This window comes from Zonotrichia albicollis, chromosome 3 (genome assembly GCF_047830755.1).
Source record: "Zonotrichia albicollis isolate bZonAlb1 chromosome 3, bZonAlb1.hap1, whole genome shotgun sequence".
NCBI classification, from domain to species: Eukaryota; Metazoa; Chordata; class Aves; order Passeriformes; family Passerellidae; genus Zonotrichia; species Zonotrichia albicollis.
The window spans coordinates 42,695,973-42,718,593 of NC_133821.1; the positions used below are offsets into that span (position 1 = coordinate 42,695,973).

Sequence of the window (22,621 nt, forward strand, 5' to 3'; positions counted from 1 at the left end):
GGCGGCAGCCCCGCTCCGCGCACTCCAGCGGCGGCTCCGCGCAGCGCCAGCCCCACCGCCCGCCGCTCGTCACCACTCTGCAACTGAGCACAGCGGCCACGGGGAGAGACGCTCCGGCAAGTCCCACCTCCTCGGCTATGGCCCGGCCTCCTCCCCGGCTTCCCCCGCCTCTCTCGCCCGCGGTTCCGCACGCCAGAGCCGTAGCTCCGCGGCTCGCGCATTTCGAATCCAGCTCCCTGCCCTGCTTTCTCGCCGCGCCTTCTGCCGTGCCGATGGATACATGTTCAGGTCAAAATTCACTTTGCCCGTGGGAATTGTTCCAAAGTCCAGCAGAGCCATTTGGGGAGAGGGGCGGCGGGGGACAAACTGTAATCACACCCATCATCTGACCACCCCCCACGACGTGGCTTTTCAGATACAGGGATTTCTTAGCATCTATGTGTTAAAGGGCTGAAGGAGCGTTATCCTCAGGTGGGTTTTATTTCTCTTAACTCAGTGGTATTCTCCCGTGGCTCCAGGGCCTGCCTGTGCTCGCTGAGTGGTGCCCGGCTGTGCAGAAGGGTGTCATACTGAAGGGGTGAAGGTTTTGCCAGACAAACCCCACCCTGCTTTCTGAGAAGGTATTGGAAGAGCAAGGAGGCAGCCCTGTCTCTCTATGTTTCGTGCTGGCATTCCCCAGCTGAGCTATTGGTTCCTGTCACACAGAACATTTCTTCATACTGCATACATAGTAACAATATGTGTGTGTTAACGTACATTTTTCTCCTGCTTTCATCTTCCAAGGACCTTATGTGGCAGATGGAGTGGAAGTCCAGACTGGCAGATCCCTGGGCTCACCATGGGCTTGAGGAAGGGGTAGCGGGAAAAGACAGTAAAGAAAGAAAAGGCTATATTGTTATTTAAAAGCAGGTATTTCAATGCTGTGCCACAGACTCATAGTGATACAGGCAAAGCATCGGCTCTATAGAGGCACCTGCTGGCTGAGAGAAACACATGAAACAACCCCACCCCCCCACACCTCCCCCCACCCAAAAAATCTTTGCTTTTGGTAGATCTTAGACCTGTTCGTCCCTTTGTTTATTTTTTAAAGATTTTGTGTCACCCGTTGGTGCAGTATGTGGGGATGGTGCTTTTGCCACACTGATCCTGAGGCAGGCTGGGATGAGTGACAGGTCTGCCTGAGCAAGGAGCAGCTCCCATCTGGCCCCTCCACTGCCCCAGCTGCAGGTCACGCCCCACACCCCTTGTACCCACAGCCTTCCATCTGGGCAAGGGTAGAAATCCAGCCCAGTTGAAAGCCTGAAGGAGAATATAAACCCTTTCTCCTCAGTGATCACGTTCCCACAGCAGAGTGGTGGGTGTTGTTCAAACATTGCAAAATAATCTCTTTTCCTTTGCTTTTTCTGTAATTTTTTTTTTACAAATTGTTGCAGAAGGTTTCTGAAGAAACAAATACCCATCCAAAATAACTAGAATTCGCCATATTTAGGATACAATTGCCAAAAATGCCTTCCAAGAGACAAGGAGAATTCAACCTCCCCCAGGAAAAAGAGGGGATATTTCACTAACTGAAGGTAAAGTGCATTTAAAGTTCCCAGAGGCAGGAACCACTACGACTCTGTCCCAGTTCACTGTGAACAGTTCCGTCTTTATGCCAGGCCTCTGCACTTCAGACCAACGCAAGCAGATTAACTCACTCGATCCTTTTATTTGGTGGAAGGTCTTAGGTGCCTTTTCCCCTCATGCTAGATGAGTGTTCTATGAATGAAGGTAGCTCTACGGCAAATAATTTCCAATTCTAACACTTCTCTGGATGGACAAAATCCCTCCAGCTGCTGCTTTGAGGGAAGCCCCTCACAGAAACCCCACAGAAAACATTAAATCCATGAGTAGCAAGGGTCAGCCTCATCCCCGTAAAGCTACAATGTACTGTAAATAATGTACAGAACCCAGCTTCTAAAATTACCACTACAGGATTGCTCATCTCGTTTTATATTTCATCTGGATCCTGTGATCTTCCCACCTGCCAACATCCTGTTACCAGGAGAGCAGTGCCAGCAAGGACATTCATGTGCTTTCCATGTTAACTTTACACCATAATAAATACTGACATTGCTATAGAATCTGCAGTGTTCGTGCTAAGCTCTGCTCACCAAAAAAGCAAATCTATCTGTGTCCCAGCTAGGCTTCTTTATTAGACTTGTTACGCTCCCATGTCCATGGCCCCTGAGACAGAAAGCATCAACAGGCAGGATTTTAAATATGGAATACCTAAAAGCACGATCCCCATGTTTAGGAACTCAATGAAAGATGTGTGATTTGCAAAGAGGCAGGGCAATGGCTCATTTGGAGCTGTGAGACGCTGAAAACTTTTAAGAATAACTTAGGACTTCATCTTGCAGATTGAACTCAGTCAATGTTTTGGCATTGGCTTCAAAGGGCATAAGATCAAGCCTTATTTAGGGGCTCAAAATACAAAATTAGGAGCCTAAATTTAGGCATCCATATTTTAATACCTTGACCTGTGTTAGTAATACCCTTCATCTAATCCCTCTATTTAAGACAAAAAGAGACAAATGTCAATAACTTTTTAGTGACTTGCCTAAGAGAACCTGTGGCAAGAAACACATTACCCGCACTTCGTTTATTTTTAATCCCCTCTCTCAGATCCCCAAAATAACCGAAGCAATGTTAGTGGAGGAGCTCAGACTCACTTTGAAATTGGAACAGGAAATGTGAGAAATGTGGACATCAAAAAACAAATTAAACAAAACAATATTTTCTTAGTATTCCATCTTGTGGACAAGTCCAGGGGGATAATCCAAATTAGGAGAGAAGTCAGAGAAACAAAGAGTAATTTTAAGCATTTTAGTGCCAGAGCTATTTCTTAACACACAGCTCACTCACTGATTTCAAATATAGTCCCTCAGCGCAGAGCATGGAGGACAGAACAAGAAAAATCAACATTTTGGTATGGCCTTCTAGCAGATACAGAAAAAAGGCGAGAATGGAGTTAACTCTTGGGAGAAGCAGCCAGGTGAAACAATCCTAAACATCCTGAGGTATTTCAGGTGTTTCTTTCTCTGTAAGAAATCACGGGGACTCAAGATGCACTAACCCAGCCAAATTGGCTGCAATGGTCACAAAATGGTGAATCAATTAACTGCATGAGTCTTGTGATTATTTTTGTGTTGGTTGCACTAACAGGGAAGGGAGCAGCTGTAGGTATAACAAAAGGTTGCTCCTCTGAGATGCTTTGCCGACGCTCCCTCTGCTGTGATGTAAATAGAATACATGTGGTGGGTAAGGGCAGCGCTCAGCTCAGATCTGCAAGCATTAGAGATGCCCATGCACCACCCACTGGCAGTTTCACTTACCTCTGTCACTCAGGAGTTTCCCAAAGGTCTTCAGCTCCTGGAAAGAGAGAAAAATGTTCATGAATGCACAGCACCGTCACTCATTCTGTCCTCCTGGGTTGATTTTTTCCCTGGACACCTTCCCATAGTCAATAATCACATCATGTTATGAGGAGTTGCATCGCTTTCCTTACCCTTTGCCTCCTGTCACTGACTGGATCTTTGTATCATCCTTTTGCAGTAAGTAAGCAGGAGAGGCAGTGCCAAGTGAGTGGAGGTAACAGGACAGGTCCTCAACTGCCAGCAGCATTGGTTTAACATCAACACAGAGATCAAGAAACACAAAACAGCTCTTCCTGCCAAAACGATATGTAATGTCAGCTTAAGGGTACAATCATCTTGACCCTGACTTACATTTCCCTGGCTAATAGATCTGATACGAGTACACACACAGTTTTTGTGATAGTACTTCACCTTACACTTACATCACATTCCCTGGAGAAGTATCTGATGGGGCAGCCTTACTTATTAAATCATTTCCTGTAGGGGAGAATTCATTTGGGCTCATTTATTATCATTTGTCCTGGAGCTCATATTTTGCATTCTGAGCATAAGAAGTAGGTGTTATTCATGGCTATGGGTCTAAGAATCAAATGCTAATTTCAGGAAAACTGTTCTATTGTCTAAGGTTGATGACTTGATGTTTGTCCCAGGTGCTAGACACATGTTGCTTGCTGAAGGAGATACGGCTTCGATCTCAGATTTTGACATTTTGGTAACTACCAAACAAAAATAAAACTAAACTCAAGTATGCTTATGCCTCCCCTGCAAATCAAGTGGCATTTAGCAATATTGACTTGAACAATAAATAAATCTATTCAACAATCAAATCAGAACCACCTCAGTGAGGCACCAAATGAGTACAATAACAGAGACACAGAAGTTGGACAGTCCTCTGCATATACAGTCCTCTGCAAAGACAAGCAAACAGGACTTCAGTCCAGAGGAACCCGCAGAGCACCTATTCTGCATTCCAGGGGCCTCAAAGTCCCCCCAGCACCTCTCACCACACTTCAGAGCTGAAGCAAAGGCCAAATACCACAAACATAACTCACCACAGAGAGGGAAGAGGGCAAGACTCTCTCCAAAGTCCTGGCAGTGGCAGGTTGTGGTTTGCACCAGCGCCCCACACAACTATCACCACAACTAGCACCAAGGAGAAAGGTAGCAAACCCCAACCAGTGGTGTTGGGTGTTCGATCTGATCCTGAAAGAACTCCCTCCTGCCCATGGATCTGACAGTCAGAATCAATTCTGGGGACATGGGGACAGGATCACGAGCACACCTTGCCACAGGTCATGTCTTTTCTCTGGCCTCTCACTCTCCAGTGCTCCCCTAGAAGGAAGAAGCCACAGAAGGCCTTCCACACAGGCATGGTGTCAACAAGTGCTGACCCAGCCTCCTCTCATCTGCTTGGTGAGACCTAAAAGTCCCTCTACAATGAAACATAGGGCATGTGTGGAGGTATAACTTCCCTGGAGTGAAAAGCTAGAGGGCAGCTACTGGCTATTTGTGGTTCCCTATCCCAGGGTACCAGAGGGACATGAAATGTATATGTACCAAAACAATACCCATGCCTCTTCCCCAGTAATTAGGGCCTGAGGTAGGGAATCTTCCCCAACACCACTTCCCCACAGGTGACTGTAGACCTCCTTGCACCATTTCCTCCTTCCATCCCCTTTCCCACAAGTAATATGTGATCATCCCATTTTCACCTCCACAAATGACCTGGGACCTGATCTCTTCAGGAAATTCTGCCTACTCAATTGTGTGGGCTAGAAACCCCAACCAAAGTATGATCCAATAAAATCTGCAGCTGGATGCCAGTTAAATTTTCATACTTAGGCTAGATTATTATCTGATGTGTAAACCACAAACCATATATACAATTGCAAGGCTTCCATCTCAGAGGTATATTAGTGTCTGGCTCTATACACTAAAAACATGCAATTTAAAAAAAATAACAGACCCTACAAATTGTTTTGGATAAATGGAAATGTTATAACTCTTTTCAATTGCAGTTTACACAAGATTGTATTTCAGTTTTGTGAGGATCTTAAGTAGAACATATTGAATACAGTTCAGTGAGCAATTTCATGAAAGCATGTTGGGTTGGTCAAAGCAGGGGAGTTTTCTGAAATTCCTTCTGCCTTTGGACTCCACAGATGCCCACACACCTTGGTGGCTGTCTGCCCAGAACCACACCTTCACACCCCAAAAAAGGTTGGGCAGTACCCCAACTAATTAAAAATCAAAATAAGGGCAAATAGTCTATTAGAAGGCTCCTAAATTCTCCAGCTCTCAGTCTCCTGGGGGAGCTCTTCTCAGCTCTGGAACTGAAATGCAGGGTGTACAGCATTTCTTGAGACAAGAAGCTGAGAGAGAACCTTCCTCATCTTTGGGCAAACTCATCGGCCTCCTCCTTGCTAATTATAATTTCCCAAATTCTTTTTTCCTCTTAGCATTTCAAAACTGAGTGCTGAAGCCAAATCTTGGAGGAAGGAACTTTGGTCTGAAACAGCTTTAACTTGAGACAACAATTCACTAGTGTCAGTTCTGGGAAAACTTCACTGACACCAGTAGGACAAAATGTAGCTGAGGCTTAGAATGCCTGAGATGTCAGAAAGGCCTCCTTTCTTACAAGTACAATATTCATAAATAAAACTACTTTTGAAGAAGATTGGCAAAATCTGAATTGGGTAATAGGTTTTCTGATGTCACCAATTCACAGAAAGGTCAATATTAAAAGCCCAAATGATTTAAAACAAAAACCATAGAGACATCTACTTGTACAAATGCCATCCATCAACAAAATTAAGTTCAAACACGTGATCAGTTTCATCATTTCCAGCTTATTTTCTGCTCATCTGAAAAGAAGTGATTTTTCTGGAACTAAACTATGGGTCAAAGAGCATAGCTTTTGACATCTATAATTTGATAGAGAAGTTGCTTTTCAGTATTATCTGTATTCTCAAATATACGGTATTAACTCTTTTAAAGGCCAATGGACAGAGGAAAGGGATGTGAATTTGTAAATCACCAGTGAATCTAAAATATTGTCTCTATCCAGATAGCTGAAAACACAGTGCAGGCTTACCCCCTCCCCTTCCTGGACATTTCACAAGTGTTGAGTTATGGGTGGACAAGCATCCATCTGTACTTGTGTCGCAGGACAGCACAAGTCCAAGAGGCCAGTGCTCCAAACCTGCACAGGGCAGTGCTCTCTTGTCATTGCAATGTGAGGCAGCAGCAGTCATGAAAGAGCAAGCACTTCCCTAGCACAGGAAAATCCATAGCCCTTGCTCCAAAACCATTTGCTATGAAGCACCTAACAGTTTGTCTTTGCTGAAAGTGACTCCTAAACCAGCTCTTACAGGAATGCATTTATATGTGGAGAGCCCCTGTCCCAAGGCCCAAGGCCCTCCTTTTCTCATTTACACTCTCAGAAGCTGCAAAAGCACCAAAACACCCTCTCTACCCTGAACTAAAAAAATGTTTAAATCACTTTACCTTTTAATGCTCACGACCCTGAAGCTTGGATGGCAAAAAGCCATCCTGCCCATCCAAAATATCTTTATGCCACAGCTGGAGTTGTGTGCCATTAGTTCTGGGAAGGTTCATTTTTGTGTCTCCCAGTGCCATGCGCAGTGCTGTTCTGGGGCCCCAGGACACACCTGACACTGGGACAAGACAACTGTTCTCTGAGGCAACATCCCAGGTACAGTCACTGGCCGGGGACCAGGGCTGTCAGCAAAACAACTTTTGCTTTACTCAACATCAGCCCAGTTAGCTGAAATAACATGAGCTGAATTCCGTTTTCAAAGAAAATGATTGCACAAACCAGTGCTATCTGGGAAAACAAATAATTAAGCAAACGAAGCCAGGCAGGAAACTCAGTGCAAGAATAAGTGTGTTTCATGGAGCACCATGCCTAGCTAGCTAGCCTGGCTCTGGAGACCAGCAGTCCTGTCTCTGACACATCCGCTCACTCTCCTCTTTGCACACTGACACATTTCACTGCACTACATTGGGGAGTTTGCTTTGATCTTTTGTGGTTCTCAGCAGAAGGACCCTGCAGTGGGGAATGGCTCCAGCTGCAAAGCTCTGCTGAAGCACCATTTGGGCCTGTGATTTAGCTGGCCTTCTCTGCTTGAGAGAAAGGCGGCTTTAAAGTCCTTGAGGGGAAGAGGTGAATCCTAGAAGAGAAATAACTTTTTCCGTACTTCAGTTCTTTCCCTGTTGAACATACCTGCTGTGCATGTACCCTTGTTCCTTCCCTTTCTGAGTTGAAGAGAGGTCTGAGCACACATGACTGGGCTGAGCAGAGTGCATGATGAGAGGCTGATGCAGAGCTTGCTAGAGGAGGTGCTGGTAGAAGGTCTGCAGTTCTTCACCCGTGGGGGAAAACGGTGCCTGGAGAATTCTATGAAAAGAGGACAACCTTTCAGTTCACTATGCACCTTTGATGCAATAGGAGACACTGAGAAGCCCAAGGGCTACCATCTTGAAGAATGAAGTGGTTGCCAAGGGAGTTGCCTTCTTTAAGAACACGCATTCTTGACCCAGGTGCGGGCCATGTGCAGGCTGGCCTCACTGCTGGACAGCATCCTGTGTGACAGAGAGCTGAGGCTGGTGGCTGGGGGCTCATGCCAGGTTTCAGTCAAAAGCACTTGCTTTTCATTTTGTTCCAGACCAAGCAGTGTAAATGAAAGAACTGCATCAGCCAGTGCCAATTTCATCCAGTCAAAAGTTTGGCAAATTAGTACAAGTCAAAATTCATTAAGCAGCTGCTGAGGTTGTCTGGGCTGGCTGCATTTTTCTCCAACAATGTGCACATGTGCTTCAGAGAGCAGCTATTGGGTCAGCTACCTGTTCTCCCACAACCAGGACTCATTCTGGCAAGAGGAGGACTGAGAGGGTCATGCTGGTACTGCTCTCCTGATGTCCCACCTCTGTATCTGGACATCTGGAGAATGAAGGCCTCTGATGGGGACATCACTAAGGCAGGCTCCCAGTGCAGGAGTGATCTCCTCCCCTGGAGGCAGAACCCAGACAAGAATCAGGATGTGGGCCACGTGGATGTCCCCGAACCCTGATGGACAACAGTCAGAGAGAGGCACCCAAGCACACAGCTGGAGCCAGCCAGCACAGCACCTCTGTGCCTTCTTTCAGAAGATGGGCTGTGCTCTGTCCTTGTAGACACTTTAGGGACAGTCACCTGCTGGCAGTCACCTGCTGGCAAACAGAAAAAAACCGTCCAGAGTGGTTTATTGCTGGCTGCTTCTGTCCTGAAGGCACCAAAGCATGTCCAGCTCCAAAGCACTGCAGGATTAAGACCAAAACAGTCACCTGCATCCCAGAAGATTGGTACATATTTTACTCTGACCACCACTGGTCATGCCTAGGCTAACATGGAAGGTGACCCCACAAGAGTTGCGCACATCTCTGCTGGCAGAACGGAGGTAGAGTGGGATAGAAAGGGTCAGGATGGACCTTCCAAAATTCTTTCCTCTGGAGGAGATTCATTCCCTATTAGTATTCTGCACTAGAGCAAGAACTAGTAATACCAGAACTGAAAATTAATTATTGATTAGTTAAGACTGAAACGAGCGTGACTCAATGTGATTTGTTACAGGCAAACAGAATAAAGTCCAAACTGCTCATATACAAACCTGAAGGTTTAAAAAGGCCGGTTTTCAAAGTGGAAAACAGTTCAGCTTTGAACTAAATAAGATGGGAGAGAAACACAAACAGAAAAAATGGAATAGTTAGGAAACTGAATATTTTTATTAGTGCTGAAATATCATAATTGAGAAAGAGGGGTGGTTTGGAGGGAAAAAAAAGCAATAATTAAATATGTAGATGTTGGTCTCTGTATGGATTTGTATATATGTAGATATGGCGGGAAGAGAGAAACTAGTAGCAATAATTAATGTCATTTAATTGATTGCAACTGGATAAAATTGACATGGGGAGAAAAAGCATATGAAGGTATCTATGAATAGGAGATTTAATGGTAGTAAGACTGCTTTTTTAAGCAGAGTAAAACCAAAGGATATAAAAAATAGTTCTAGACAATTACTTTGGGATATTACTGGTGAAACAATTATCTTATAATGATACAGGGAACAGCTGTAGTCAACAAATATGGCTGTTAGGAGTTTGGACTGTGATGACACATATTTTCTTCCCAAAAGAGACTGTGGAGTTTTTTACAAATGTAACAGAAGCAAAAGAAACCTGAAGGCAGTGATTTAGATTGAACACACACAAAGACCCCAATTTGTAAAGCAATAAAAAGTGTGTTAGGAGAAAGTTCTGAGGGACTTTGATAAGTTTGGGAAAACAGATTTCATATGCCTAGAAATAGGGTGGCACTGTACCAACATTACCATTAATAAATCAGGAATATTGGGTGGCAGTGCAGCAAAATACCCAGGGACCTGGTGAGGCCTCCATTCCTGAGCTTTTCAGTTAGGAAGAACTAATTCAAGGGGACAGTATAATTTGCATCAGTGTGTGTAGATACACAGAAAATGGACCAACTTGGTATGATGACAGCTTTTATCGGTGAGATTATAAGTTTGCTTGACAGAGGTAAAAAGGTTGTTGTAATTTATTTAACTACTTCTTATCCATTAAGAAATGGATAACTAGTAGGTCTTGGGAAGTGATGCTGTAGGAGAAGAGTCACTGATAGTTGGTGCTTTTGGCCCACCTCATTCAAATCTAACTCAAAAATGTGTACAAAATGATTCCTAATGAAGTCTGAAGATAGTGTAAAGATGGAATTATTAAGTGGATATCTTTGGTGCAGAACAATACACATTGCATGGGCTCATGCAAACATGATGCATTTTAATGCAGAAGTGTATGACTCAGCTGTAGCAGAAAGGAGGACTCCTCCTGCCAGAAAGGGATTTCTACTCAAGCAAGCCAGAAATCTGAAGAGGACTTGGAGGCCATGGAAGTATCTGCCAGAGTGAAATACAGTGTCAAGGGTAATAGGATCCTGGGCTGCAAAACAGGAACTATTAAACAGGAAAAGGGAGGTTGCATTATGCCAGCCTTTAGTGCCAAGAAAACTGCTGCTGGGATCATGGCATGGGCAGGGAGGAGTCAGGAGGGTGCTGAGAAGAGCCAGAGGATGACTGCAGCACTGAAAAAGATGCCATGGAGAAGGGTTGCCATGATGTAACCTGTTTTTGAATGAAAGAGAAGGTCATGGGTGATTTGGTAATGGCATATAAGAGTTTTCTACTGGAGACAGGAGTGCAACAACAAGGTTCTCCTTGGTTTACCAGTTACAAATATTGAAAGAGCCAATGGGAGGAGACAATGCAAGGAAATCTTGAAATTAGAAATGAGGCAAAAATACAACTGAGGACAATTACAAGAAGCTCTAGTGGACTTTCTGAAAACTGGAAACCTTTCTAGACAGCTTTCTAGAAAGGAGCATGTTTCTCTGTAAGTGAAACAGGGACAAACTCAGGAAGTTTCTTTGTCAGGTGTTATACAAATCAGATGAGATGGTCACCAGAGTCCCTTCTGACCTATGCTTCTTGATCTATTATAGAAGTTGTATTCTGTAGCTGTATTTGTGGCTTGCTCTGATTGCAATAGGGATTCACACCTACTTGCTGGTCAGTCAGTGCTGTTCCTTTGCATCCAGTAGCGATTCCCTTCCTGACAGCCTCTTTTTCTTCTTCACTGCTGTCACCAGAAGCTGTGACATCGCCTTCCCTCTTGCTTTCCACAAGGTTCAAACTCTCACAGGCCACTCCTGGCTCCCCACCGCTCCATTCTTGTCCTGCCGTCCCCAGGTCTCCACATTCCTCCAGCCCTACTCCTTCTGTTCAATTCCAAGAGATGTCTCTGGAAGGAGACCCTGCAGCCCCTGGGAAGATGCCCGTGTCTCTCTCCAGCTCCAGCGAGCAGCTGTGAGCTGCCTCTCACTCGAGTCACGCGTGGCTAAAGGCACCTTCTGAGCAGGTAAAGCAGCTCCCGGGACCAGCAGCTTGCCCAGGTCATGCTGCAGCGTTATGGGAGAGCGGGAAGGGACGCGGGGCACACAGGCTGGGCTGTGAGGCCCGGCACTCACCCTCGCAGGGCGTTTGGAGGGCTGGCAGCGCTCCTTGCCCGCGGAGCGGAGCTGCCTCTCCGCGCTGCGCACACTCCCCCCTGCTGGCGGCAGCGGCTCCCGCTCGCAGCAGCTGAGCCATGGCCGGCTCCAGCCGCGCCTTCTGCTCCCCATTCTGAGGGCAACGGGTCACAGTGACATCCACTCCCTGCCTTGCAGGTATGTGGGGTTAAATGTCTCTCACCCACGTGTTTCGACAGGGCATGGGTTTCAGTCTGGATGAGGGGAACAATGAGGAGTGCCCCTTTTCAGCTGATGCTACAAATTGAAAATGCCCGTGAAAACACAGGCACCTGAGCCAAGGGAGTCTCTGCCTGCAAATGCCACCATAGGAAAGGCCTGACAGCACCAAAGGAGGCCCATTGGGCAGGTGTGTGAACAGGAATATCATTAACACCTTGCATCACTCATAGCTGGAAGTGCAATCCCATTACCTGTGCCCTCTGACAGGATGGTCATAACCCCAGCAGAAAGAGATTGCTAAAAATTAACTTATTAGCATTGCTGTTGTTGTTGTTATTCCCGAGAAGCTAGATAGAGGACTCAAAGGAATGGCCTGTCCCCTCCTGACAGCCATCCTCTGAAGACAGGACTTTTCTGCTGAAGATAGGGATTAAGGAGAAAAATGAGTAAAGATTTCCGTTTCTGAGATAGCTGGTAATAATTAACATGCAGCTAATGGAGGGGCATGTTAGTTGAGTTTTCCAGGGAATGTATTCTAGCTGAAAGAAGATAGAAAAATTCCAGAGTGAAATGCAACTGGCCTTGCACCTCATATTTCCTGTGGTCCCCAGATCCCATCAGGCCATTAGAAGGCCTGATCCTGAGCATACTGAAGCTACTCTGAGCATTTTGTTTGTGTGTAGAGAACTTTGTGGCAAGGCTGCTAAACTGCAGAGATGAAAAACAGGATTATTACACCAGCTGGAGAAAGCTGAGGCTTGAGAAACCCATGGGATAACCCCATCTCTCTGGCAATATCTTTATGCCACAATAAGACTGTAATTCTTGCTGAAGTTCCCCCTCTACCCCAAGCGACTCTCTCTTTCAGAATTTTGTTCATGAGGAAAAATGCATCCCAGGCTTTGGCACAAAAGGACCCTGGTATGCCTACCAGCATGACAGGCACGTGTGTGACCTGCTCTGTGGGCTGCACATCTCCACAAAACCACTCTGAATAAAGCAGTAAGGGAGCACAGACCTTGCTGTAAAAGGGACAGAACAGCCCCACCAGCAATAGGTTAAACTTTCAGTATATCTCTGAACCTATCTGGTAAGGAATCCAGCACTGATTTCCTCTGTGGTAGAACATTTCTCACACTGTTTACCCACAAAACACTACCAGTTTTCAAGCAGGGAAGTGAAGAGCAACTTTTCCCAACAACTGGGACTAGGCACATTGATATACAAAGAGTAAAAAACACCACCAGTTTGTGTTATTGTTTACTATTGCATATGCAGCAGGAATAGCTCAAGATACTTTAAGAAAAAAATAGTCATACAAACGTATAGATTCTAGTGTATTTATGAGTGAGAAAGGACAGATAAGGTGGTGTAGGAAGGAAAGAAAATGAGAAATTTTGCCTAAGGCAGTTGAGAGGTTGAGGAAGACATGGATTTGAATGAGAAAGTTTTGAACATCAGATAATCTCCAAAGAATATTAGTATTTCTCCTCTCCTTCATAAACACAGAACAGGGGAAGGGGAAAAAGCATGCTGAAATCTTAAATCACATTACAGCATATAAAAAAAAGTCTCACTCCATGCAATTACTTGCAGCTCTGTACAGGCAAAGACTCACATGGGAGAGGGGACTGAAGGACCATGAGTAATCACAAACCCCAATCTCCAGTAATTACCATCCAACCTTTAAACAAAAAGTCCTCACAATTTGCCAGCCATAAGCATAATTCTATTGTCCTTGCTCCTGGGTCCCTTGGCTCACAGTTGCAAGAGCACTCAAGGAGAACGCCAGGTTATAATTGTGATAGCTGGTGGAGACAAAGAGAAAGTCCACCGGGGAAAGATAAATATTGTTCTATAAAGATCACCAACCAAATCTACTCAAATTCCAGAAGGTAAGAATTGTTAATAATTTCCTGCTTAAAGTGGCCAGCCCTGGCCTCTTCTGAAACCTCTTGTTCCCATGAAGCTAACATTTTTGAATAATATTTTTTTAAAAAAATTACCCAAAACTAAAGCAGTTTTCCTCTGGGTAAAACTTCTGTCCCTAATTTAGCCAATGTTGGCTTTAGGCCATCAGACTTTTTTCTTCTCTAGTGGGTCATACAGTGCATTTGGAGAAATCTATATCTGAAATGCTCACCCATTTTATTTTAAACAAAACACAGTTTCTATCCACCTACAAAAGATATAAGTATTCAGTAAGTAAAAGCTACCCATTCATCTTACCAAAGTGAAAACTTATTCAGATGTCCCTGAAGAACAAAATTGCAATAAATGAATTTTGAAGTAAACTTTAAGGGCTGATGACACTTTGACTGCAAATATGCAGAATCACTCTCTGGAAAAGTTATCCAGTGGACTCCTGCACTTTCAGACCCTCTCTCAGGCTCCAATAGTTGGAAGTTTATAACTCTGGTGTTATTTTCAAGTGTTTCCAAGACCCTTTTTGTTTTAATGTATTCTCTTCAGTTAGAGAAAATAATTTGCAAGAGCTGCTTTCTGGCTCTTCCGGTTCAGCAGAGCAGCTGCAGAAGTGATTTTCCTCCTAAGAAGACCTGTAAACTCTCTGCCTCCCAGAGCAGAGAAAACAGGACCAATCATTACTAAAACAGCATTGTGTCATGGTCTGCAAAATATCTGTAGCTGTGACCACTCCTTATGTCAGAGCTGAGGTGCCTGGGCTTGCTTTGTGCTTCTTACTCCCAAAACTCCCACCCAGGGCACTTCCCTCTGTGCTATCCCCACAGGAGCCATCCAGCTGTGAGAGACAAAACTGGTTCTGCTCACCAGAAATGTGGCATTTTGCTTATTGCCACGCACCAGGGAGAGCTGGGAACCAGATCCAAGGGAGGGCTTGCGCGGTGGGCATTGGAGGTCACTAAGTTATGACTTTATTTGTAAACATGAGAAAACTTCATCTGGAGTCAATAAAAACACAGAGTCCCGTGGGGCCATTTTCCTGGGTCAAAAGCAATAAATTCAAAGAGCTCATCCTTACAGAGAAGGGAAATTGGCTAAGAACAGGCATAATAATATGTTACATTGTATATCTACGGGCCCTTTGATCCCTGGATATTTACAAATATTAATGAGTCATGCTTCTCAAGCACCTTTTTGGAAGGTATCATTAGACCATTTTCCAGATGGGGAAACCCACAGGAGAAAGAAGTGATCCTTCCATAGCCACACAGAGCGTCTGTGACACAGCCAAAAGCAGAAACCAGATATTCTTGCTTCCAGTCCTTTGTTTTTAATTATAGCAACATTCTTCCTCTCATATTTTATGCTGTATTTTATAACAAGTCATATATGAATACACCTATGTAGGACATTAGTTGCTGGTTTATTTTCCACCAGTCACACTGGTATTTTACTCCTTGCGCTGAATGAATTTTAACTGACTCTATTACAGCAGAAAACTCAGTCATAAATATATACTGTGGTCACACAGAGGGCATTGCTCACACAAAACAGTAATTGCCTTTACAAGCAGCAACAGGAACAGATGGATCTTAAATTTCCAAGAAGGAAATTTTAAGAAAAGAAAAAGAAAGATGCACCTCTGCGAATGAGTGAACACAAAATAATGTGTTGTGCTGTCTTGGGCAAGTTCAGCAACTCTAAAGCTGCAGTATCTAAGGGACCAAATTTAAACAGATATAATTCAGTATCTTTTGGTTTGATGGAAGAGTGGGGGTAGAAAAGTAAGAAATTTAAAAATTGTCAAGTATTCTCGAGTATGTGAGAAAACAGCTATCTGTAGGGTCCTTTGTTCTGGGGGATCTGATAAAAAAGAAAGCAGTCTTCTTTGGTGAAACTCCATGTAGGATTGCTTTTTCTCTCCCATTGTGGAAAACAGTACAGTTGTCATTGAATAATCTAAGTCACAGTTGCCCTGTGTTCCTCTAAGACATTGAAGCATTATATTTTAATTTCTTTTGGTTTTAGACTTTTTTTTTTCTCTTTGCTTTTTCCTCCAAAACGTTTAGATCCTTTGCATATAACAGGTCATGTTTTAATGCCACAGCACTATCATAGAATTCAGGCTAATAGGACTATGTAACTTCATTTACATACAGGGCCAGTACTCATTCCTACAAACCATATCACAACATTCAGATCCTCCTTGCTCCTCCCTCTGAAATCTATAAATTCTTCCCACCAATTCCATAGATAAGGGGATGAGCCAGGCCTCTGCATCCATTTTAATCCTTACTGGCCTTGAAGTGATGTGGAAATTTGATCACCTTATCATTTTCTTCCTGAATTTCTCTTCAGACTCACTCTTCTCTGCCCTCACCCTGCATTTGAGTGTTTGTCCTTTCAAGAAAATATACTAATTGCTCTGGATTTTACATGGGGACATTTTGCTTGTGGGATAAACCTGTGCAGATGTTGGCATTTACATCAGAGCTAGACGTCTAGACATACTTTAACAGTCAGCAGAGAGAAGCAGGCATTCTGGGACGTGGGTAATCTCATTTTAAGGTAGATGTTGAAAAGCGCTCAGATGAACCAAGTCCTGGAAGTGCCTATCTCTCTCCATTGGCTATAAAGATTGCCCGGAGCAGAAGCTCAAACGTAAACATCAAAAGTTAAGGGAGATGAAAGTGTATGATCCTCAAAGTGCCTAATAGAAAGGCACTGGGCTTTGGGTCTTTGTAGTGCATGGAGTAATATCTATGTGTTTTCCATTATGTGATCGAATAGCAACAGCAAAGAAAGAAGAGTATTTTCTGTGAAGGAATCACAACCCTTTAGTCCTTTTTTGAGGTATCTGCTCACATGTCTAAAGACAGACAGGCTTCAGCCTCAGCCTCAAAACCAGCAACTTCAGTTTGAGTATTTCTGCTGTCATCAATGGAACCAAATTGCCTTGTCTCAGCAAGAGGAACAATGACTTTACAACAAACTTCATTCAAGGGAAGAGCTGCTTGTCTGGCATCACTGAGCAGATGCAGTCTTCCATAATGCCAGCTCACATGTCCCCAGAGTAATGTGAGGCAAAATACTTAATTGTCTCTAAATTTGTTTCAGAAAGGTGTATCAACTCAGCTGCCCTCATTAGCACAGCATGCACCTCATCACCAGTGAGACCTCATTTTGTCCATCTCATGAGAGGAGGCCACACTCAGACTCCCCCAAGATTAGGCATTGCAATTACTAGCAGCACTGATGGTGCAGATCAGAAACCCCAGATAGCAGGCTTTTAATCAACCTTGTAATCACAAAATATTCTCATATTTAGACACCAGAGTAATTGTAATGCTAATATTATGATAGGTGGTAGAATGAATCTCAAAAGCCTTGACACTCTCCTCTCCAAATCAACTATTTCTTCATGTTTTTCATACAAGAAAACACATAAACACTGGTGCATATTCCTGTTTTTTCCTTTCTTTATTCGCAGGGCTGACTGTCACTTTATCCATTCTCCTTTCTAAATTTAGCTACATTCACACAATGTCAGCATCTCAACAAGACTTTTAAAGACACCAATATCTCTTCATAACTGCAAAGCCTTGGATTGTTGTGGGGAGTCTTGTTACCCAAAAGCAAATTTTCAAAAAATGCCTGAGCAAAGAGGAAGGTTTTTGTGAGTTTCATACTCAAAACAACCTTTCTAATAATGTGGAAGTGTCAGGAAGGATTTGCACCATGAATGATCTGTTCTACAAGTATTCAACACTGCTATAATTTAATTTGTGTCAAAGGCCTAGTGGAGTTCAAAAAGCTATCCACAGTTCTAGTTCTTCTGCCTTTCAGACAGTCTACTCTTAAGGAGTAATTTCCCTGCACTCTCTCTTTGTGTTATGAACTAGGATTGTTTTTCTCAGTTTTGGTTTTTTTTTTGTTCTCTAGGAACACTTATTGGCAGAAGTGTCTTTGTTTCTTAGAAGTTCATCAGCTCTCGCCATCTGTTTCTCCCATGATGTCACTGCTGTCACTTTTGCCTCATCGCTATTTCCACGGCAATCAGTCAGAACTGGATGCCTCAAATGTCTGACCTCCGCTAGGAATTAAAAACCAGAGCAGAAAGGATATGAAGAAACAAGGAAAGGATAAAGGGAATCAAAACCAAGGAAAAACAATTGCTCAAAATCTCTGATTGCATCTAAATGGGATCCTTCTGCTAAATTTCTGAATTACAGCATCGTATTTTAAGAATGTTTTTAACTGTACCTCCAAAGAAAACCTGTTTGAATTTATAGGCTTTAAGAGGCAGATATTTAACAGTGTTTTCATAGCATTTTAAAAGGAGTGATTTCTTTTCATTTTCATACTCAGACTCCTATAACCTGAACATCAAGAGAGGGTGTGAGAACTATTGGCACTTCCCAGATCATAATAAAGAGAAAAGCATGTTGACTTCTAAGTCGAAGGACTAATTTCTTTTTCTTAATATTGACACCTAATAAAAATAAGAAAATAATAGTGTCTTTGTTAACAACCGCTCTGTAAATTTAGACAGGAGACATCTGTAGGTTCTGAAACATATATCAAAATCAAGGAAAATGCCAATGCAAAAACTTTGTTGTTTGTTTCTGACAAAACAGAAACCTTTCCCTCTTCCCATTTTACTTTCTTGTCCTGATTACACAATGTCAACAAACAAACAAGGCCATAAACCCAGTTGTATTTTCACTTGGCAGGGCACCTGTAGCATGCCTTGCTCTTACATAAAACAGAGCTTTTTAGCCAGTTTTATTGCTCTCTCCAGTGTCAAGATGCCCACAACATTCCAGCCAGGAGCTCTCCACTGCTTCTGGCATTGTAGCCATGCCAGAAATACCACTGCAAAAAGGAAGGCTTCCTTTCCTTATAACCAGAAATAATATTTTCCGCAGATCCCCAGCTTGCACAGGTTAGTGTGACCGCAGGCTCCTTCCTCAGCCCCCTGTGGTGTCTATCACGATGAAAGCTGTTGCAAGCGCTTTGTGCTCTGGACTTCCTGGAGGCGGCAGGAGGGCTCAGTGTGGCGTTCTGCAATCTGAGCATCCATCTAAGGGCCCCGTGCCTCATGGAGCCCCAGCGCTGCGTATGCTGCATATCTCTGCCAGTGTTACTGCAGAGGGGTGCAGCTGAGCCTGATCTCAACACAGCTGAAGCTCAAGCACTGCCAAGAACAGAGTGTGTTCGGTGCTGCTGTAGGAAGTATGGCTTGTCTTCGTATGCAGGAGCTCTCCTTGTTCTCATTGCCTCCCTTGAGTGCCAGAGTCCTGGAGGTAAGCAAGAGACCCTTCTCCTCCCCTGATCACTGTGAAAACTGCTTTCCTTAGTTTGGAACACCTTTTAGCTAGAAATTATCCCCTCATGACATTTGTCTGCAACGTGGTACATCCCAGAGCATATGTCCCTATATGTCTATCCAATCATCTCCAGAAGGAATATTCGTTTTCGCTTGTGGAAACATCTCTCACTACATCCTCAGTTTCATCTTCAGGTTGTTTCATTTGTATTTGATTTTATCCTTTCACCATCTCAGAGAGTCCTAAGACATCTCATATTTGGAGATGGAGATGAATGAGTACAAAGCTTTTCTTATGGATGATGTGTCTGTCTCATTAGCAGCATGCCTATCTTGGTGCATCAGTACAAAGAGGCTGTTCTGAACGGATGGTTTATTTTTTAAAGTGAGGGAGAGAGGCTGTGGTAGAACAATTTTTGTGCTTGGTGGTTGTCTAGTGTAAGCCAAGCAGAGATAAAGGAGGATGTATTGTCACTGCACAGTCATCATAACCCCTCCAGGTGCCCTTCCCAGGAGTTCCATGTTCCCCTTGTACAGTTTCAAGTGAAACGCCCATCAGTGCCGCCCTCTTCTTCAAACATTACCTGAGCGTAACTGATCCTTTTCAGCAGTCATGAATGAACACACAAGTTTTGACGGCCTCAGTAATCTCCAGCTGTATCATCTGTTTCTACATATGCATAATCAGACTTTTCTCCTCCTCCTCCCTTTCACTCTGTCCCTTTTCCTTAGTTTCTGCTGCCCTTGCCCTCATCAGTTACTCTCCATATCTCGATTTTCCCTGGAACACTCTCCAGCCATCTCACACCATTCATCCTTGCATTCCCCAGCCATACCAGACTTAAAAGTTTAGGGCACAGATTTTTTCCTCATGCGTGCGAACAGCAGTGGGTGGAGTGGCTGCTGAAATCTTACTGGATCTGCAATATGGGCAGTGTGGTCTGTATGCACTTAAAAACAAAACCTTGAGGGAAATTCTGGAGCCAAGCTAAAATGTCAGGATTCTGCTCAAAAGGCCAATAGATCTGCAGTTGAGAAAATGAATCACTGGCACCAAACAAGATAAGGAGGAGATGAGGAAAGTTAGGCTGTTTGCCTAGAAGCCCTTCACACTAATCCTGGCCTCTGACTTTGTGACCTGGCAGAGGGACTGGTAATTTGCCTCTAGATGAAGAGGCCGCTTCAGGAGAAGTGAGGAAGAGAGCATTTTGGTTTTTTGCTTCACCTAGCCTGGCAATGGCCATTTCACTCTCAACCTCACTGACCCCCATCTGTCTCATCAAAAGCAACCAGAGTTCAATGTCTATTCTGAGAAATACAGATGGGAGTGAAGGGAAGGAGGGGGGAGACCCGTTTCCATGGTTTCAATCTCTTTCTTTCTCAATGTTGCTTCCCTCCTGTTACACAGATAATTTCTCCAGTTTCGAGGCTCAGGCACGGCTCTGCCTCCTGCAGCAAGGCAGGGTCTTTCACACCTTGGCAAGTTGTTCACTGAGACATAGCAGAGGAGCCAGCAGTCTGCTCCTGCTCATGTCAAGGCAGGCACTACCATGTGTTGCACCCCAGCTTCCACTGAGTTTTCAGGTTGTTGTGTTCCACTGCAACGTCCTCCTTCTCTTCAAGCTGACCCTCACACAACTGAAATCCAGCTGGATGTCTCCCTTGGCTGCTCTGAACCATGGGGATACCTCTAGGATAAGCTATAACCTCCCTCTGTCTTTCTTTCCCCAGGACAGGACGCTTATTAACTCCTGTTATTTCCCTCTCTTAACCTTGCTGAAAGTATGCCCCAGCAACCCCATTTCTTGAAGGACATCTTTTCTAACTCCCTTAAAGGCTGCGTCTAAGTAGGTCCTGCTGGTGGCATGTAGGATGTCCTTCTGCCAGGGGCTGAGGTCAGCCCACTCCTGTGCTCTCCCTCCCTACTGGCCTGCAGCAAAACCTCCTGCCACTTTCCCCCTCGGCATTCACGCATTCTCCCCCCTGCTCGAGCCTCTTTCCCAGAAGATCCTCCCTCAAGACCAGAGGCAGACATTCTTCCTGGAGACTCTGTAAAGGAAAGGAAACAGCTCAGAGATCTTTTCTATTGCCCTGGGCTGGGACTGAATTTTCCTGGAAACACCTGCAGCCTGCTTTTACTAGGAAGAAATTAATGTAGAGAAGCCTAGGGCTGGGTTCATGGCTACACAAGTCCAAATGCAAGAAAAGCGAAAAAGGAACTGAAAAGATAGCTACCTTACCATTAAAATAGGAAAATTATTAAGCTTATCTTATTCTTAGGAAATAAGGGAAAAGCGAAGTGTCAGTGTTAGGGGCCTGCAGTTGAACAAGCTTTGTTTGTAGGATAAAATGGCTTTTACTCTTGGTGAGAGACCTAAACTGTGTTTACAAATAGTGCTGACGGTCCAGCCCTGACTGTGCTCCAAAAATGCAGCATCCCTACTCCTGGATTGCCTCAGCACTGCATTCCCAGAGGCAGGGAGAAGCAATAAATCAAGAGTAGCAATCCAAAACATGACACAATTTTTAAGCAATATTTTCTTGTGCCTTGTGGTATGTAGAGGGCTTGCTGTCTCCACATCCCCCTAGCAATTGCTCTGGTAACAAAAATATTATTGTCTACACTGCCATGGACAATAAAGACCCCTCAGGCTCATTGTTTTAGTGTCGGGATTTAACCCAAGTATCCTTACCACGCCTCTGCCTCTAAATGCTCTGATTCAGTGACTTGGCTGTGAGGTGGTGACTCACTCCCGTCCATCTGCTGCTTGGGTCAGCCCTGCAGGTGGGACAGAGGTGATGTGAGGGCCTCGGGCTGGCCTGCAAGACAATGGCAAGTTACACCCCTTTGGAAAACAGCGCTTCAGAGCCTTTGGATTAGAGTACTTGTGAGCTGACCAGTGTGCCTCCTTCACACACTTGTCCAACACACGGTTCTACTCCTATGGACTCCATCTCACATCCATGAGTTCCCAGGTTCTGTGTCTTCTGAACCCTAGAGGGTACTAGAGAGCAACATTCAGTTTCCTGAGGAGCAGGACACTTGCCTGAGGTCCCAGAGGTGCCTTCTGTGAAACTAGGAAGCAGCCCTATGTACCTTGGAGAAGCCTTGGAGGCACCAGGGCCTGCAGATCCCTCTCATTCACCATTGCTCTCTGAAGGAACCCAAGCAGGGACTGGTCAGTGTAGGGAACATGCAAAGCCTGGCAAAGGATGTATTTCCCTCTGGAGTTTCAAGACAAGCATGCCTGGGCCCCAAGTGAGCATAAAGGGATGCTAATGCCTCCACCTATCAGCACCACTCTAATAAGCAGGGGTCCCCTTGTTACCAAATCCCCTGCTTTACCAGAGACATTGCTCAGATATTGTGGTGATGGGGACCAAAGAAGAAAAGACATGAGTAGATCAGGCAATCTGTACCACATTATTGCAGCCCTCCGAGCAGTGACTGCACATATTCCAGCATGCAGTGTGAGCACATACCCTGCCCTGCCTGGAATCATAATGCAGAATGGGATCATCCTGAGCCCATCCCATCCAGGCACTCACCCAAGTTTCAAAAGTTCTGCGAGTACAGACACAAGAGAAACATTTCTGCCCTTTCTGCTCTGCCCCACTATGACAGCAGAA

At 44.5% G+C, this 22,621-nt stretch overlaps 2 long non-coding RNA genes across 3 annotated transcripts in view; one reads left to right on the plus strand and one right to left on the minus strand.

Annotated features, from left to right (window-relative positions):
• Positions 1 to 2,493: 2,493 nt before the first annotated feature.
• LOC141728512 (uncharacterized) lies at positions 2,494 to 7,200 on the minus strand. Of its 2 annotated transcripts, XR_012579507.1 has the most exons (4): positions 6,927 to 7,200; positions 3,551 to 3,712; positions 3,378 to 3,414; positions 2,494 to 3,274 (listed from the first exon to the last, which is right to left on the minus strand). It is a non-coding gene; the product is annotated as an uncharacterized LOC141728512 (long non-coding RNA). The 2 variants fall into 2 exon arrangements; XR_012579506.1 differs by having other exon boundaries at positions 2,494 to 3,414; positions 6,927 to 7,198.
• An 11,236-nt stretch (positions 7,201 to 18,436) lies between these two features.
• LOC141728681 (uncharacterized) overlaps positions 18,437 to 22,621 on the plus strand; it is a 54,639-nt gene continuing 50,454 nt past the window's right edge. The window contains exon 1 of the long non-coding RNA XR_012579827.1: positions 18,437 to 18,968. This is a non-coding gene — a long non-coding RNA (uncharacterized LOC141728681). The remainder of the gene's footprint in view (positions 18,969 to 22,621) is intronic.